Source organism: Gymnoscopelus microlampas (genome assembly GCF_963454915.1).
Source record: "Gymnoscopelus microlampas genome assembly, chromosome: 16".
In the NCBI taxonomy this organism is placed as follows: domain Eukaryota; kingdom Metazoa; phylum Chordata; class Actinopteri; order Myctophiformes; family Myctophidae; genus Gymnoscopelus; species Gymnoscopelus microlampas.
The window spans coordinates 18344393-18362311 of record NC_139953.1 but is presented as its reverse complement, the minus strand read 5'-3'; the positions used below and the strand labels follow the sequence as shown (position 1 = coordinate 18362311).

The 17919-nt window shown below is 40.8% G+C and overlaps 1 long non-coding RNA gene across 2 annotated transcripts; it reads left to right on the top strand.

Moving 5' to 3' along the window:
* Positions 1–5612: 5612 nt before the first annotated feature.
* On the top strand, positions 5613–16498 carry LOC311063935. 2 transcript variants are annotated; one of them, XR_014602657.1, is made up of 4 exons: positions 5613–5648; positions 5884–6443; positions 16107–16312; positions 16393–16498. It is a non-coding gene; the product is annotated as an uncharacterized lncRNA (long non-coding RNA). The 2 variants fall into 2 exon arrangements; XR_014602658.1 differs by having other exon boundaries at positions 5619–6443.
* Positions 16499–17919: the final 1421 nt, after the last annotated feature.

Below are 17919 nucleotides of genomic sequence, written 5' to 3'. Positions count from 1 at the left end.
GGTGGTGACCAACTTCTGAAACGTTTTGTTGTCAACCCCCCAAATTGACATGTATTTGGGCAGTGGACCCCAATGTGAAAAGATGTAGTGTCAGGCAGGGCCCCCCCATGAAAAAGATTTATATTTATGCTGTAACACATTTTTTTTCAAGTTATTTGTCTTGTTTGTTGTTCAAGTCAAACCACCAGGAAGGCTGTACTTGTCAGCCATCTGTTAGCTCAATGGGTTGAGACGCAGTATTCATGATCCAGAGGCCATGAGTTCAAATCCCATTGATGTCTTTCCTATGATTCTTTCCTTTGCAGACTGGCTTCCAGAAGATCAACTGAAAACTACCATGAAGGCTATATTTGTCATAAAACTGTTAGCTCAATGGGTTGAGACGCAGTATACATGATCCAGAGGCCATGAGTTCAAATCCCATTGATGTCTTTCCTATGATTCTTTCCTTTGCAGACTGGCTTCCAGAAGATCAAGTGAAAACTACCAGGAAGGCTGTACTTGTCAGCCATCTGTTAGCTCAATGGGTTGAGACGCAGTATTCATGATCCAGAGGCCATGAGTTCAAATCCCATTGATGTCTTTCCTTTGCAGACTGGCTTCCAGAAGATCAAGTGAAAACTACCAGGAAGGCTGTACTTGTCAGCCATCTGTTAGCTCAATGGGTTGAGACGCAGTATTCATGATCCAGAGGCCATGAGTTCAAATCCCATTGATGTCTTTCCTATGATTCTTTCCTTTGCAGACTGGCTTCCAGAAGATCAACTGAAAACTACCAGGAAGGCTGTACTTGTCAGCCATCTGTTAGCTCAATGGGTTGAGACGCAGTATACATGATCCAGAGGCCATGAGTTCAAATCCCACTGGTGTCTTTACTGTGATGCTTTCCTTTGCAGACTAACTTCTATAAATCAAGTTAAAACCACCAGGAAACCTGTAACTCTCAACGAACAGCTTAGCTCAACTGGTAGAGCGTCTGTCCAATAACATGACTCGACCTGACTTGAGTGGGTTCGATTCCCACTCCGAGTCATGTGTCCCCGGTAACTTGGGGCAACGGATAAATTGACTGATATCCTTAGTGATGCTTCCCTTTGCAGACTAACTTCTAGAAAAACAAGTTAAAACCACGAGGAAACCTGTAACTCTCAGCCTACAGCATAGCTCAACTGGTAGAGCGTCTGTCCAATAACATGACTTGACTTGACTTGAGTGGGTTCAATTCCCACTCAAGTCAAGTGTCCCCGGTATCTTGGGGCAACGGATAAATTGACTGATATCCTTAGTGATGCTTCCCTTTGCAGACTAACTTCTAGAAAACAAGTTAAAACCACCAGGAAACCTGTAACTCTCAGCCAACAGCATAGCTCGACTGGTAGAGCGTCTGTCCAATAACATGACTTGACTTAACTTGAGTGGGTTCGATTCCCACTCGAGTCAAGTGTCCCAAGGGTTGAGCTGGATTTGAACCAGCACACTCCTACAAGTTATTCTACGGATATCAGTCAATTTATCCGTTGCCCCAAGTTACCGGGGACACTTGCCTCGAGTGGGAATCGAAACCACTCAAGTTAAGTCAAGTCATGTTATTGGACAGATGCTCTACCAGTTGAGCTATGCTGTTGGCTGAGAGTTACAGGTTTCCTGGTGGTTTTAACTTGTTTTTCTAGAAGTTATTCTGCAAAGGGAAGCATCACGAAGAATATCAGTCAATTTATCCGTTGCCCCAAGTTACCGGGGACACATGACTCGAGTGGGAATCGAACCCACTCAAGTCAGGTCAAGTCATGTTATTGGACAGACGCTCTACCAGTTGAGCTAAGCTGTTGGCTGAGAGTTACAGGTTTCCTGGTGGTTTTAACTTGTTTTTCAAGAAGTTAGTCTGCAAAGGAAAGCATCACAGTAAAGACACCAGTGGGATTTGAACTCATGGCCTCTGGATCATGTATACTGCGTCTCAACCCATTGAGCTAACAGATGGCTGACAAGTACAGCCTTCCTGGTAGTTTTCAGTTGATCTTCTGGAAGCCAGTCTGCAAAGGAAAGAATCATAGGAAAGACATCAATGGGATTTGAACTCATGGCCTCTGGATCATGAATACTGCGTCTCAACCCATTGAGCTAACAGATGGCTGACAAGTGCAGCCTTCCTGGTAGTTTTCACTTGATCTTCTGGAAGCCAGTCTGCAAAGGAAAGACATCAATGGGATTTGAACTCATGGCCTCTGGATCATGAATACTGCGTCTCAACCCATTGAGCTAACAGATGGCTGACAAGTACAGCCTTCCTGGTAGTTTTCACGTGATCTTCTGGAAGCCAGTCTGCAAAGGAAAGAATCATAGGAAAGACATCAATGGGATTTGAACTCATGGCCTCTGGATCATGTATACTGCGTCTCAACCCATTGAGCTAACAGTTGGATGACAAATATAGCCTTCATGGTAGTTTTCAGTTGATCTTCTGGAAGCCAGTCTGCAAAGGAAAGAATCATAGGAAAGACATCAATGGGATTTGAACTCATGGCCTCTGGATCATGAATACTGCGTCTCAACCCATTGAGCTAACAGATGGCTGACAAGTACAGCCTTCCTGGTGCTTTGACTTGAACAACAAACAAGACAAATAACTTTAAAAAAAAAATGTGTTACAGCATAAATATAAATCTTTTTCATGGGGGGGCCCTGACACTACATCTTTTCACATTGGGGTCCACTGCCCAAATACATGTCAATTTGGGGGGTTGACAACAAAACGTTTCAGAACCACAGATTCCAAGGAAACAGCTGTAGGTGAATGGATAGAGTCACTGACTAGTGAGCTGCAGGTAACAGGTTCAAGCCTCAGCTACAGCAGCAAGTCAGGATGTCAAATCAAATAGGTATTATTAGGAGTGAAATGGTTGTGTTTCTCCACCCCAACTGCACATGACATCAGTTTACATGTACGTTATTTTCAGTGATGAAGACAAACCGCACAGACGTTCACTGTACTTTAGTACATTTTGTAAACTTATGACTCTGAGTAGAGTATAGCCTGACTTAAACAAACAAATAACAACTTAGTATAGTCAGATTATTTTTTACACAACTTACATTTTGTAATCAAACTACCGAAACGAAAGTTGGTCACCACCGAAACGAAAGTTAAATCCGAAATAATCACTAAGTGTGGAGGCCAAAATCGTCCCCCCAAAAACCTGTTAGGAGTACGTTTCAGGCAATTTAGAGTTGATTGGTAGTACTTTGTAGTGACTTTTTTGGTCCCTAACACCACGAATGGTTTACATACTCTTTATGAATGTCTTACGCATCATTTGCTTAACATGAATGATAATTCTAGTAATTGTTTGGTGTCTGAATTTATGAAAGCCAGGTATTTTTGCAACAGGTAAGGAGAAAGTCCACATTAACAGACAGTCATAAATGATGAACTGCCTTCACTTTACTGTAGGGCACATAATAACATGTACAAAGGATTTATAGATATTTTAGGAATGTTTTACAAAGCATGTTAAACATGAACAAACAAATTAACAGACAGTTGTAAATGATGAACTGTCTTCACTTTACTATAGGGCACATAATAACATGTACTAAGGATTTATAGATACTTTAGGAATGTTTAACAAAGCATATGTTAAACATGAACAAGCTACCAATAGCTTGTATATATTATGTAACATCAGTTACAAATGATTTAATAATCATTTACAGATGTATTATACATGGCTTATTCATGAATAGTTACTAATACCTATAAAGGTATTAGTTACTAATACCTTTATAGATGATGTGTTATAGTTACGTTTAGTTATAAAGGTTTTAGTAATCATTTACGAATGTCAATAAACAGGTTGTTAATGATTTGTTAATAGTCTACAAACTGCTTATAAACGTTTATAAATGCTTTAGAATGGGTCGTTACAAATGATTTAATAATCTTTTACAGATGTATATAAATGGCTTATTCATGAATAGTTCACTACTTACTAATACTTTACAAATGATTTGTAACTGTAGTTATAAAGGTTTTAGTAATCATTTACGAATGTCAACAAACAGGTTGTTAATGATTTGTTAATAGTCTACAAACTACTTATAAACGTTTATAAATGCTTTATAACGGGTCATTATTGTAAAGTGCTACCATTTTTTTTCCCACCATTGTGTCACTACCGAAACGTTTTTGTGTCACTACCGAAACGAAAGTGAAATCCGAAAAAATCACTAAGTGTGGAGGCCAAAATCGTCCCCCCAAAAACCTGTTAGGAGTACGTTTCAGGCAATTTAGAGTTGATTGGTAGTACTTTGTAGTGGAGTAATTTTTTTTTTCACCATTGTGTCACTACCGAAACGTTTTTGTGTCACTACCGAAACGAAAGTTAAATCCGAAAAAATCACTAAGTGTGGAGGCCAAAATCGTCCCCCCAAAAACCTGTTTGGAGTACGTTTCAGGCAATTTAAAGTTGATTGGTAGTGCCTTTTTTTTTGGTCCCTAACATTCATCGAGCTCTGGACTTAGTAATTTTTTTTACCGTTTCGGTAGTGACACTACCGAAACGAAAAAAAAATTGTTCCCCCAAAAACCTGTTAGGAGTACGTTTCAGGCAATTTAAAGTTGATTGGTAGTGACTTTTTTTTTTGTCCCTAACATTCATCGAGCTCTGGACTTAGTAATTTTTTTCCCGTTTCGGTAGTGACACAATGGTGTCACTACCGAAACGAAAAAAAAAATGTTCCCCCAAAAACCTGTTAGGAGTACGTTTCAGGCAATTTAAAGTTGATTGGTAGTGACTTTTTTTTTGGTCCCTAACATTCATCGAGCTCTGGACTTAGTAAATTTTTTTCCGTTTCGGTAGTGACAATGGTGTCACTACCGAAACGAAAAAAAAATTGTTCCCCCAAAAACCTGTTAGGAGTACGTTTCAGGCAATTTAAAGTTGATTGGTAGTGACTTTTTTTTTGGTCCCTAACATTCATCGAGCTCTGGACTTAGTCATTTTTTTTCCGTTTCGGTAGTGACACAATGGTGTCACTACCGAAACGAAAAAAAAAATGTTCCCCCAAAAACCTGTTAGGAGTACGTTTCAGGCAATTTAAAGTTGATTGGTAGTGACTTTTTTTTTGGTCCCTAACATTCATCGAGCTCTGGACTTAGTCATTTTTTTTCCGTTTCGGTAGTGACACAATGGTGTCACTACCGAAACGAAAAAAAAAATGTTCCCCCAAAAACCTGTTAGGAGTACGTTTCAGGCAATTTAAAGTTGATTGGTAGTGACTTTTTTTTTGGTCCCTAACATTCATCGAGCTCTGGACTTAGTAATTTTTTTTCCGTTTCGGTGGTGACACTTGTAGCAACTCATAATGTAATAACGGCTCATAATGTAATAATGGTTCATAATGTAATAATTTAAATGTAATAAAAACTCATAATGTAATAATCAGCTCATAATGTAATAAAAGAATTAGCGCATAACGTAATAACAGATTTTTCTATAATGTAATGTGGGAATCTAGGTGACTGGTGCACCCACTGCACCTGACCTGGTCATATGACCAGGAAGTATAAAAGCCAGCTCCTCCCAGTAGAGAGCCATTTGTCTCTGCTGTAGGCAGCATGGTTCATGCAGGGAGAAGGAGAACACATGGTAGGCCAAAAACTGAACCTTGTAGATCTGCTACTTTGTGCGACCCTTTTGTTTGTTGTAGCTCATGCTAATGTTTAGCTTATTGTTTGAGCACATGTTACTACTGGCTTTTGTTTGTTTGGTTGCCTATTTTCTGTTGAGCACATGGAGGCTTCCCATTCTCTTTAGCACTTTAATTTAGCCAACAGCATTGTGTTTTATTATCTTATTTTAATGCATTTATTTATTATTTCAGTTTTACAAATGAAGTGACCTCCTGGTGGTGTCTGTTCTATCTGCCCTACCTGGAGACACGGGTAAAGCAGTATACATTTTATGCATTGCCTCTTTGTGGATTTTAGTGTATTTTAGTTTGTAACATCACTGTCTTTTATACAGCAGCTCTGGTGTTGAGGTTGCCCCCTCGCCTTGGCCTTGCATTGTGTGCACCATTACTGCAACACAAAGTAGGTTTTAAGCTGTTTTGTTCTTTTAATGATTTGAATATAATGTTTTATAGTGTGATACTAGGGCTGGCAACTAATGCGTTTTGTTTGTCTCCTTAAAGGGACCACACCGGCCACTGTTTTCCACTGTTAATTTACTCTTTTTGTTTTGTTTGTTTGAGCCATCTAGCCAAGGTACACTGTAGGCATAGGTTTTAACATTTATCCATATTGGCATATTTTAACTGTTTCTCTCCTCTGTTCTGTTACAGTTTAATTCATGTAACCCTGTTCAAGGCCGGGTCCGCCCTGCTGCACACGGCTCTCCTCTCAGCTTGGGACTGCACTGGGGACCCCTTTGGTTTTATTGGTGTGTATTCATATAACCTGGCACTGCATGTTTTGTATTTGAGTTTTGTATTTATATTGCATAATTTCTTTGAGGCCTGTCCCCTTTTCTTTTCCCCTAGTTATTTTGGTATTCACTGTGTGCACCCGCCCTTCCTTATAATGTGAGAGGTAACTGTTAGATTGCCATTTTAATACTAAATACCTTGCCTTAAATACCTTAATTGTTGTCCTAGTTTGTAATAGACAGTGATGTGTTTTGTAATTTTATGGTAATAAAGTTATATTTTTCCACAAACTGCCTCTAGTAAAATAATTGTTCCTGTTTAAGGGAAGTTGAACAGTATAAGGTTTAGGGGTTCCTCCTGCCTCCTCCACAAGCGGGAGGTGGCAGGCATATCACAGTGGTACTACTCAGTTACTACAGTAATAATGTGTTACATTATAAATCTCACGTGGCCGCTTATAATGTAATAAAAGTTCATAATGTAGTAATGTCTCATATTGTTGAGAAAAGTGAAGTGTTACATCATATTAATCATGGTCACCCCTGTCCGTCCGTGTGTCCGTCCGTCCGTGTGTCTGTCCGTGTGTCTGTTAGCCCGGCCGCTGCAAAACTGTGCAAACACACTCCCTGGATGCCAAACCCGAACATCTGCCCCAAAATGTTCAGATTGTCCTGTTATAGCGCCACCAGGAGGCCGATTTGTGCAAAACACATTTTTGGATATCACTCCTACAGATTTTGTCCAAACCTCATGCAAATCGGTACACAGTATCTATATAGTCATGTGATCAACACGGGTCTCTCTCGATTTTTTATATTCTATCCTGATTGGCTAAGATTGGCTTCCAAAGTTTGCAGGATTGGTTCGTTTTGAACAAAATGCCTCAAATCATGAATACAGTGTCCGATTGAAAGGCCTAAGAAGAAATAGACCCTTTTCACATTGGCCTATTATAGCGCCACCAGGAGGCCACAATAACCTCCCTGACCTGGCGGAGACCTGTGCCCCGAGGAGCACTTTTTCTGGTTACATTATGCAGTGTTATTACATTATGAGTGGCTACGCAAGATTCATAATGTAACACATTATTACATTATGGGCTCACGATTTTATTACATTATGAGCTCATTATTACATTATGAGCTTTTATTACATTTAGTTTATTACATTATGAGCTTTTATTACATTTAGTTTATTACATTATGAGCCGTTATTACATTATGAGTTGCTGTAGCAACTCATAATGTAATAACTGCTCATAATGTAATACATTTACAGTAATAAACCGGGCTAACGGTGCCAGAGATTAGCTGTTCACAGACAGACACACAGACGGACGGACGGACAGGGGTAAAACATACTCTCTCGCCATGCCTTTCGGCCTGGCGAAGACAATAACGGCTCAAATTGTTGTTTCCTGGCAAGTATGATGGTCAGTATCATGGTCGGTATAATGTCAATATCATGTACGTATCATGGTCTGTAGAATGTCAGTTTCATGGTCAGTATCATGGTCAGTTTAATGTCAGTATCATGGTCGGTATCATGGCCGGTATCATGGCCAGTATCATGGTTAATTATGGTCAGTATCATATCAATATCATGGTCAGTATCATGGTGACCATGATACTGACCATGATACTGGTACTGACCATGGTACTGATACTGACCCTGATACTGACCATGGTATGGACCATGATACTGATACTGACCATGGTACTGATACTGACCATGGTACTGACAGAATCAGAAGGTAAACAAGTGGGTGAAATTCGTTTTTGTACAACACTCCCATCGCAACGTTAAATTCCGTAGAAAGAAGAGTGGGGAGAGAGAAAAAGAAGAGGGGTAGGGGGTTAAGTGGGAAGGAGATCAACAGAGAACAATAGAAGGCCAAAAACAAGTTATCTACATATTTACAAAGTACCTGAGATAAGAGACAAACTAAGGTGCCTGAGCATAGCAGCAATATATGTATACTGTGCATGATATACTTATAGACGCTAAGGTGCTTAGAGAGAAAAAGAGCGCAATAATGAAAAATCAAAAAAAGTTTGTGCATTATACATGGGGATTAAGGTGCAGGGTCAGTGCGTGTTCACCTAAGGGTGGACTGACCCTGGTATAATCCGCAAGTAGCTCCATGAAGGAGAGCAACAAAAAGTAATCTTTAGCATTTTGACTAAAGCTTTTGCCACAAAGAGTACATTTAAAACCCTTTCTCCTGTGTGTATCAACATGTGTTTTTTAAGATTAGCATTTTGACTAAAGCTTTTGTCACAAACTGTACACCTGAAGGTTTTTTTTTCCGCTGGTATGATTCCTCATAAGTCCAAGTCATTTTTCCTGGTATAATAATCCACAGGTGTGTGACCATAATTAACCATGATACTGGCCATGATACTGGTCATGATACCGACCATGATACTGACCATGGTACTGACCATGGTACTGATACTGACCATTTACAGTAATAAACCGGGCTAACGGTGCCAGAGATTAGCTGTTCACAGACAGACACACGGACGGACGGACGGACGGACAGGGGTAAAACATACTCTCTCGCCATGCCTTTCAACCTGGCGGAGACAATAACGGCTCAAATTGTTTTTTCCTGGCAAGTATGATGGTCAGTATCATGGTCGGTATAATGTCAATATCATGTACTTATCATGGTCTGTAGAATGTCAGTTTCATGGTCAGTATCATGGTCAGTTTAATGTCAGAATCATGGTCAGTATCATGGTCGGTATCATGGCCAGTATCATGGCCAGTATCATGGTTAATTATGGTCAGTATCATATCAATATCATGGTCAGTATCATGGTGACCATGAAACTGACCATGATACTGACCATGGTACTGACCATGATACTGACCATGGTATGGACCATGATACTGATACTGACCATGGTGCTGATACTGACCATGGTACTGACCATAATTAACCATGATACTGGCCATGATACTGGTCATGATACCGACCATGATACTGACCATGATACTGACCATGGTACTGATACTGACCATGGTACTGACCATGATACTGACCTTGATACTGACCATGATACTGATCATGGTACTGTGGTAAATATTGATACACATTTATGGACTTATAGAGCCAATCTGAACACACACACACAGAAACATGAGGCTGATATTGAGTGGTCTACAGCACATTCCAGAGAACACTAGTCCAGTTCAAAGGATGCTTCCCAGAGGGCATCTGACCTTAGCTGACCTCTAGGATCTTGGGGTGTTGCTCTTCTGCACAATGGACACACACACACACACACACACACACACACACACACACACACACACACACACACACACACACACACACACACACACACACACACACAGAGGAGATGTAGCACACACACCTAGCTCCGTGCACATCCAATGTATGCAAGTACATACACACACATGTGAAGTCTGCCTATAAATACTGTGTGGACAAAGAAACCGTCCCTTCTTGTCCCTTCCCTCCTTGCCCTTCTTCTTCTTGCTCTGTTCTGTTCCGGCCACACCATGTAGCAGCAAGGCTGACATGTGCTCTGGTGCTCTGTACTCTGTTTTGTCCAATAAATCGACTTGAGGAACATTACTGGTCTGGACCTTTCAACTTCTTCTATGCAACTTTTACTACATTTGGCGAACCAGCCAGGACGTGTAAATGGTTTGGTCTTTTTTAGACTACAGTGCTGGACACTGGAGTGTCTGTGACCGTTCCACACGAGAAGAACTTGAGAAGAGGAGTACAAGCTGTGATTTTCTTTTGGGAAGAACATTTTTTTGAAAGCTCATCCGGACCAGATGCAGACCATCTTCCTACACAGATGCACCAGAGGAGCAGGCTATGGAAAATTGACAAGACCTGATCTTCAACAGATCTACGATGGAACCTCACAGCATCAACCCCTGTGACGACATGGAAGAAAAGAAGTAAAAAGAGGGTTACAGGAAAACTTCAGAGTAGTATGGACAGAGGACAGCAGCATGTTGGCTTGCTAGCTGCACAGACAGCTGCAGCAAGGATGCAACCAGGGAACAGCACTCAGCACTGAGGGGCACAGATGGCCCCCACCCATTCTTTGCCTATGCCACAGGATCCATCTCTGCTCCGTGTGACTGGACTTTGTGTTTGTGGACTGGATGGAAGGTTTAACATGTTTCAATGTTTGTCTGTCTTTTCAACAGGTTGTTTGTTGATGTTATACAGTGGGTGACCATTGACTTTGTCGTTTTTTTTCATTCTTCTCATGCGTTTCATGCAGGGCATGTATGATTTCCACTCTGTGCCACTAGGGGCAGCAGCGGTCTACTGCCTACAGCTGCCTACAGCCCACAGCAGACAGCAAGAATATATTTGTTACTAGTATACTGTATATCCTCTCCAAACTGTACATACATTACTTTACACTTTTGTATTATGTTTTGACACTTGCTTTGGAAAATGTAAACGTTTTATCATGCCAATAGCTCATTTGAATAGCAAAATTGTTTGTTTTGGGGTTTTTAGGCACTGTTTTTCCTAGAAAGACAGAGAAAGATCCTGTCTGTTGCTTACAGTACAAGATGTGACATTTATATTAAGCAAAATATTAAGCAAATAAAGTTAGATAGCATGATGCTGAGCTTAACATTAGTTTAATTTTAACGTCTTAATTGATAAAACGAGACGGGAAAATAAACGTATTTTTTTCTCTTGCCAATAGCTCATTTGAATTGACAAATTGTATTTCTGTGGTGGTGGTTCAGTGGCACTATATATATATATATATATATATATATATATATATATATATATTTAATATATACTGGGGTCATACGTTCTGTGCTTTCTGTGTGTGCACTTATGCCGTGTGTCTGTCTCTTTCTTTGAGCGGGGGGGGGTCTATCAAGGCAGGCTATTTGTTCAGATGCAATTTCAGCGTGGCTATTAAATAGGCAAAAAAATCTGATCTACAAGCCCACAAAGAGTCGCGATGCAACTCTATTTTCTAACATTTTAGTCTATTTTTGGGAGAGAGAGAGAGACAGAGAGAGAGAGAGAGAGAGAGAGAGAGATGCATCAAAGTAGGGGTTCTCAATCTTTTTCAGGCCATGACCCCCCAAAATAACCATATTGGGGACCCCCATTTTGCGTGTGCGGCTTTCATCATCAATTTAAAAATAAAGATGATCGGATCATCTGTGAAGCATTTTCATATACGCTGCTGTCTCGTTAAAACCAGCTGCGGGTGAATATTATCCAACACATCACCACGGTTAACGCTACGTTCATGTTTACTGCATTACATTTGTAACAACAGCATAATATTGGGTTGTGCAGGTGAGATTTCGAAAAATCTTCAGTGAATGCTTTTAGGGACTATGCCTAGGCCTACATAGAATGTGGAGGGAGAAGGGTACCAGCTGCACTTGTACCCCTTATTAACTGTAATATGCTCATTCCATGCAGCTCGGCAGAATGCGTGTGCGGCTTTAGTTTGATGAACATTGAACCTCATAATAACATCACTCCGTTCGCGACTGCATACAGAACGTGTGTCGGCTCTGATGTTTATTAGACAGCATGGACCTCCGCTCAGGTCCTGGAATCCAGAGCCTTATTGTCAAGACTTGGCTGCGAGCACATCGCACGGCAGAAAGCACAAAAACCAAAGTGGCACAGCCTGTCATGTCAGATAACCCCGACCCACTTTGGCAGTTTTTATAAGACAGGGGTTATTGGCGTCTTTTTGGTTTGTTTTATTTTATTTCCTCGTTTATACTTATTTCCTCCTCAATATTGTTTAAGAATTAATGTGCTATCCATGACATGCTGTCACCAGTTTACCAGTTCACTGTCTGTTATTTAATGATGATCGAATATTGGCTAAATGTTTACAATTTCTTCTGTCCAAACAATGAAAAGCACTAAGAAAAGGCAAGTGAGTCTCTCTTTAATTAAGCATGATGAGCCATGTGTTTTCCACAAAACAATTGAATATCATTGAATATAATTGCACCCTTGTCATACTACTATGTTATTAGCTTTCAGTAGGCCACCACAGGCACAGACAGTGCGTTTTAGCGCAGCGCGGCCTGGCGCAGCGCGGCGGAGTGGTTGCGTGCGGGGGGTCGGGGGGCTTTCGTGGGAGGGGGGGACGGGTGGATCAGAGCTTAACCCTAAAACCGAAATAAAGTAACAAAAAAAAACCTCCAATCTGCTCAAGAACCTTGCTCCCCCACTTCCAAAATTAGCACTAGCCTACAACACTGGCCCAGTCTCTTGCCAAACCGGTTATGTTAATGACATGCAGCCTATTCCAAATAAGCCAAGTGAGGAACTCTGCTATCAGGTTCCCCCTCCCCCCTACAGTACCTCTGTAGGCCTATCTCTTCTATCAAAGTATTTGTTCAGATACAAATTCAGAGCGGCCAATTTTGATATTTTTAATGCGCCTACATGAAGTTAGAGGGATGGGCAGAAATGGTGTAGGCCAGTGGTTTTCAACCTTATTCCCATCAAGGACCCCCAAATTGACACATATTAGCCCAGGGACCCCCATTTGAAAAGATATGCCAGGGACTCAACCATTTAGATTTCTTGGGCGTCCCAATCTACACTGTATCATCATCATCAGTGTTCATTTAACTCTGAGAGTGTACAAATGGAACCAAATGGACCCTGACGGGTCCATTTGGTTCCATTTGTACATTAAGAGTTACAGACACATAAGGGTCAATTTGGTTGCTAACTATTAATTTGGCTGGGGACCCCCTGGAACCCCCTCAAGGACCACTGGTGGTCCCCGGACCACTGGTTGAAAACCTCTGGTGTAGGCTATTTTCAACTGTTAATGGGTTTTTCTTTCTTCACAAATGAATTCTACTTTGTTGTACAACAGTGCCCCATAAAAGTAGCGAAAATAGCCGATCTACAAGCTCACAAAGTGTTGCATCATGATTTGAATTCCGACTGAAAACGCCACCCTTGCGTCTCCGTGTGTACAACCAAATACGCATCTTTCCTGCACCGATGACGCTTGGGGCTTTTACAGCGCTGCTCCTACACTACCACCGTCAGCAACAAGTGGACATGGAGTAAATGTACTTAGTTACTTTCCGCTTAGTTACTTTCACGTGCATATAAATGAGCCACGCGGTCTTATAAGAATGAAAACAAACGCCTCGCTGTTGGCCATGGATCACATGACGGTCGTCTGTTACGGTCATGAACTCAAAATGTTACTTGAGTTCAATCAAAGTAAAAGTACAAAAGTATTGGCAAATAAATGTTTCAAAATAGCTGATCTACAAGCTCGCAATGCGTTGTGAGCTTGTAGATCGGCCATTTTCAAATAGACTATGTGAAATAGGGCAAATAATGTATGTTTTATAATGTAATGATTTATATCTGCAAAGTAACTAGTAACTAAAGCGTTCAAATAATGGTAGTGGAGTAAAAGTACAATATTTTCCTCTGAGATGTAGTGGAGTAGAAGTAAAAGTAAAAATAGCAGGTCAGTATGCTTATAGCGTGGGATTCGAACCCGGGTCGTAAAATCGCCGGCCATCAGTTTTAACCGCTACACTAACTGGACTATTTCATTAACAGAGGGAAGAGGTAGAATCCTACTATACAGAAATTGATGCGAGAAAAAAAAACATCAAAAAAATCTATCTGTCTGTCTGTCTGTCTGTCTGTCTGTCTGTCTGTCTGTCTGGCTGTCTGTCTGTCTGTCTGTCTGTCTGTCTGTCTGTCTGTCTGTCTGTCTGTCTGTCTGTCACAAAAAAAGTGACTCCAAAGCGGCACCTTGTGGTAGTATTTGGAACTTAAATTTACTGCAAAGCGGGTGAGGCAAATGAGTGAAGTGATACTCTTATGAAAAGCGACAAAGTCAATGGTCACCCACTGTATGTTTGTTGATATTTAGTTGACTAAATTGACATGAGGAGTATTAGAGGAAAGTTGACATGTGTAATAAAAAGAGTCAACGAGGTATTTGCCACGAATGTGAAGATTATTTGTTTTTATGGCCTAACCTCTGGCATTTTAACATTTCAATTGAGCGGGTCCGACAGAGGTTCGGAAGCTCTTGGCCTTGGAAAACAGAGATTTAAAGTACAAACAGATGTATTATCTTACATGTCCTAAATTTGAAGATTGGGGAGAGTTTTTACACACAAACCAGCAGATCTATTGTTCTGTAAGTGAGTGACGACGAAGCTGTATCAACTAGTGTTTTGTTGAATGTATGTTGGTTATATGTTTGTGATAATGGTGATTTAAACTGCGGAGTGTTTGGCTGCCGTTTTATTGCAGTGTTGTGAAGGATTATTTTTCACTCTCTGGTCTCTTGTATTAAATGTGGAGTTTTTATTTTTGTTGTTGAGTACATATGGACATGGTGACTAGAAAGGGTAGAAAGTCCCTAGAGAGCACATGGTTCATTGTGATGTTGTGAATATGTTTAACATTTTTTCCCAGAGTTTAAGGAACAGAGAGACCTGCACACTGATTGGAAGGGGAATGCATTTCGATGCGACGTGAGCATCCTATGTATTTTCTGTGAATAAGATTTTCTGAGTTGTTTTTTTTTTAAGCTTGTTTTATTGGGAAATAAGTTCCAGTGTTGCCGGTTATCGTCAGACGAGCGTCATGTGATCCATGGCTACGCAGTGATCGTAAGCCGACACGTTTCTAAATACTGATATTCTTGCATGATTTGTGAAACAGTTTGTCTAGTTTTATTTTGAAATTGAATGTGAATCACCTTATGACAATACTGTGTAATCTTAATGCCTGTTTTATGTTGGTCTGATTGTGTCACAGTACTTTGTCTATCAAGGGGGGCCAATGAGATGTTGTGATGTGATGAGTTCTGTCTTTTTGAGGAGTATGTTTTTGAAGTATGGTTTTCTTACTTGTGTTTGATTTTCTTCATTGTACCCTTGTTTACGAAGGACCTTTTGGGCCCTCCGTAGGGGGGAATGTGGTAAATATTGATACACATTTATGGCTTATAGAGCCAATCTGAACACACACACACAGAGACATGAGGCTGATATTGAGTGGTCTACAGCACATTCCAGAGAACACTAGATGTCCAGTTCAAAGGATGCTTCCCAGAGGGCATCTGACCTTAGCTGACCTCTAGGATCTTGGGGTGTTGCTCTTCTGCACAATGGACACACACACACACACACACACACACACACACACACACATACACAAACAAGAGGATGTAACACACATACCTACGTGCACACTGAAGTACATCCATACATGCACACACACACATAGGATACACACTGTTTAGACATCTGGTTCAGAGCACACACACCACATGCACAAACCTATAGGAACAGCATGCATGTGCATAGACACTGGGTATAAATATCCACTCTGAGCTGAGTTCTCTCTCTTTTCCTGCTGAAAGCTGCCATGACCTGTCCTGTGTAACCATGTAAGTAATTATCTTCTCTCCTTAATAAAATCAACTGAGGAGAAGAAATGCCTTGACTCCTTAATTCTCCTTAAACAAGGGCAAATAGCCCCACAGATTAATGCATTTGACCACAGTACTGACCTTGGTACTGACCATGAGACCATTATACTGACCATGATACTGACCATGATAATGATACTGACCATTTGTGGTATTGCTCTATGACCATACTAGCGGCCAGGCATCAGTGAATCAGGCACGGAAGCAGCTATTCACCTAGAAGAGCAGAACAATTGATGGACTCCCCCCAACACGAGCTGCACTGATTCAACATACTAAGAGGGCAGCCTACCAAGCTGGCCACTGCTGGGGACAGGCGATGGTTGCAGCCCCTGAACTCCCATCCCCAGGTGAATGGGGGTGGAAGAGGAAGGAGACAGGTGAATGCAAATAATTTAATCCACTTCTTTACACTTGTAAACCTGTGATCTGACAATAAATCTGATTCTAATTTTGACAGGAGGATGGGAAGTGCACTGGACCACACAGAAGCGAGCCTGGCCTGTCGGGAACTCTTCCGCTGTGGTTGCAAAAAGGGATGCAGTGGACAATGCAGATGTGTTAAGGCAGCACTTCAGTGTACTACCCTTTGCTACTGTGGTGGACTGTGCAACTAACATTGTGTAGATTATCTGGCTTTATTGAATAGACCCCTTAACAGACGACGTCACACTGCTAAGAACCATTATGTGCGGAACCAGTATGTGCGCAATGAAACCCATTCTATCAGGTCTCGCTAGGACGCACCTCACTAGCCAACACACAAGAGGGGGTTGGGGTGTGCTGAAACCAACGCACCCCAAAACAACAGGTTGAGAATTGATTGCGTGAAACATTCACCTGTGCGTCCAGTCTCAATGTTGGTAAACAAATAATTGGTCTATATGCCATTAGGCTATGACTCATGAGTACTCTGTCTTTGTTGTGTCTTATAGTCCATTTAAAATAATTATGCAATACTACTACTAATAAAAGAGTGAAAACAGTGAAGTACTGCATTCTTGACTCTCACGTGTCAGTTTGAAAACATGTAGGCTACTGTACTACATCATTACATATTTTGAGGGGTTTACAATTATCTAATTAACTGAATGCCAGATATATGTAGTTAGGTAGTAGCATGTTGTAAATAGTACCACTGTATTCCTCATCCTTGAAAATGTAGGATTAGTCACCAGAATCAAGATCCTAGGTGGTCTAGCACCTGAGTTATTGGTAAAATGACAGCAGGTGGCGGCCATTTTGGGAAATGGCTGCCATAGTTACCACAGGACAAAACTGCGATGGCCCTATAGCCAAAAAATGTTCCTTATGGCATGCCCTAACGGTGTGCCAAATGTCATGCTTTTATCGTAAAGTGTACGATTTTTGCTCGAAACGGCCGGACTAATATTGTGTTGAGTTTATACGGTTAGCTTGGTTTGTTATCGGTTCATGAAATACAGATTGAAAAGTATTATAAAAAAATGACAAACATCACTGAGTGTTAATTAGGTGTGTAAGCCTATTAGTGATCTGTTTAATGTTTTGTTTCAAATACACTTTCTTTTCTCTTTTTATCCCACGATTTTTGTATCCCATTTTTTTCACCCAGTGCCAATTGACTAAGCTGTAATCCTGGGCACTACTCTCCCTCTGCCAGCCTGGGGGAGAGCCCCGAACTGAGCTCACTGACCATGATTCTGAGCTCAAGTAGAACTGCTATTAAAAAAATATATGTATTGAATATGTATATTCTTTTAAAGCAAACATTTGTAACTCAAATCTTTGCTTCTAGGCGGGGGTCCCTGGAACAACATGGTCTCCCCTACGTCCGTGTTCAAATACATATCACTTTGGGGGTCCTTGACATGAAAAAGTTTGAGAACCACTGATATAGCATCATTTTTTAAAACAATTTGTAGACTCCCTCAGAAGCAAAGATTTGAGTTACAAATGTTCACTTAAAAATATATAAATATATATTCAACAATTTGCACATATTTTC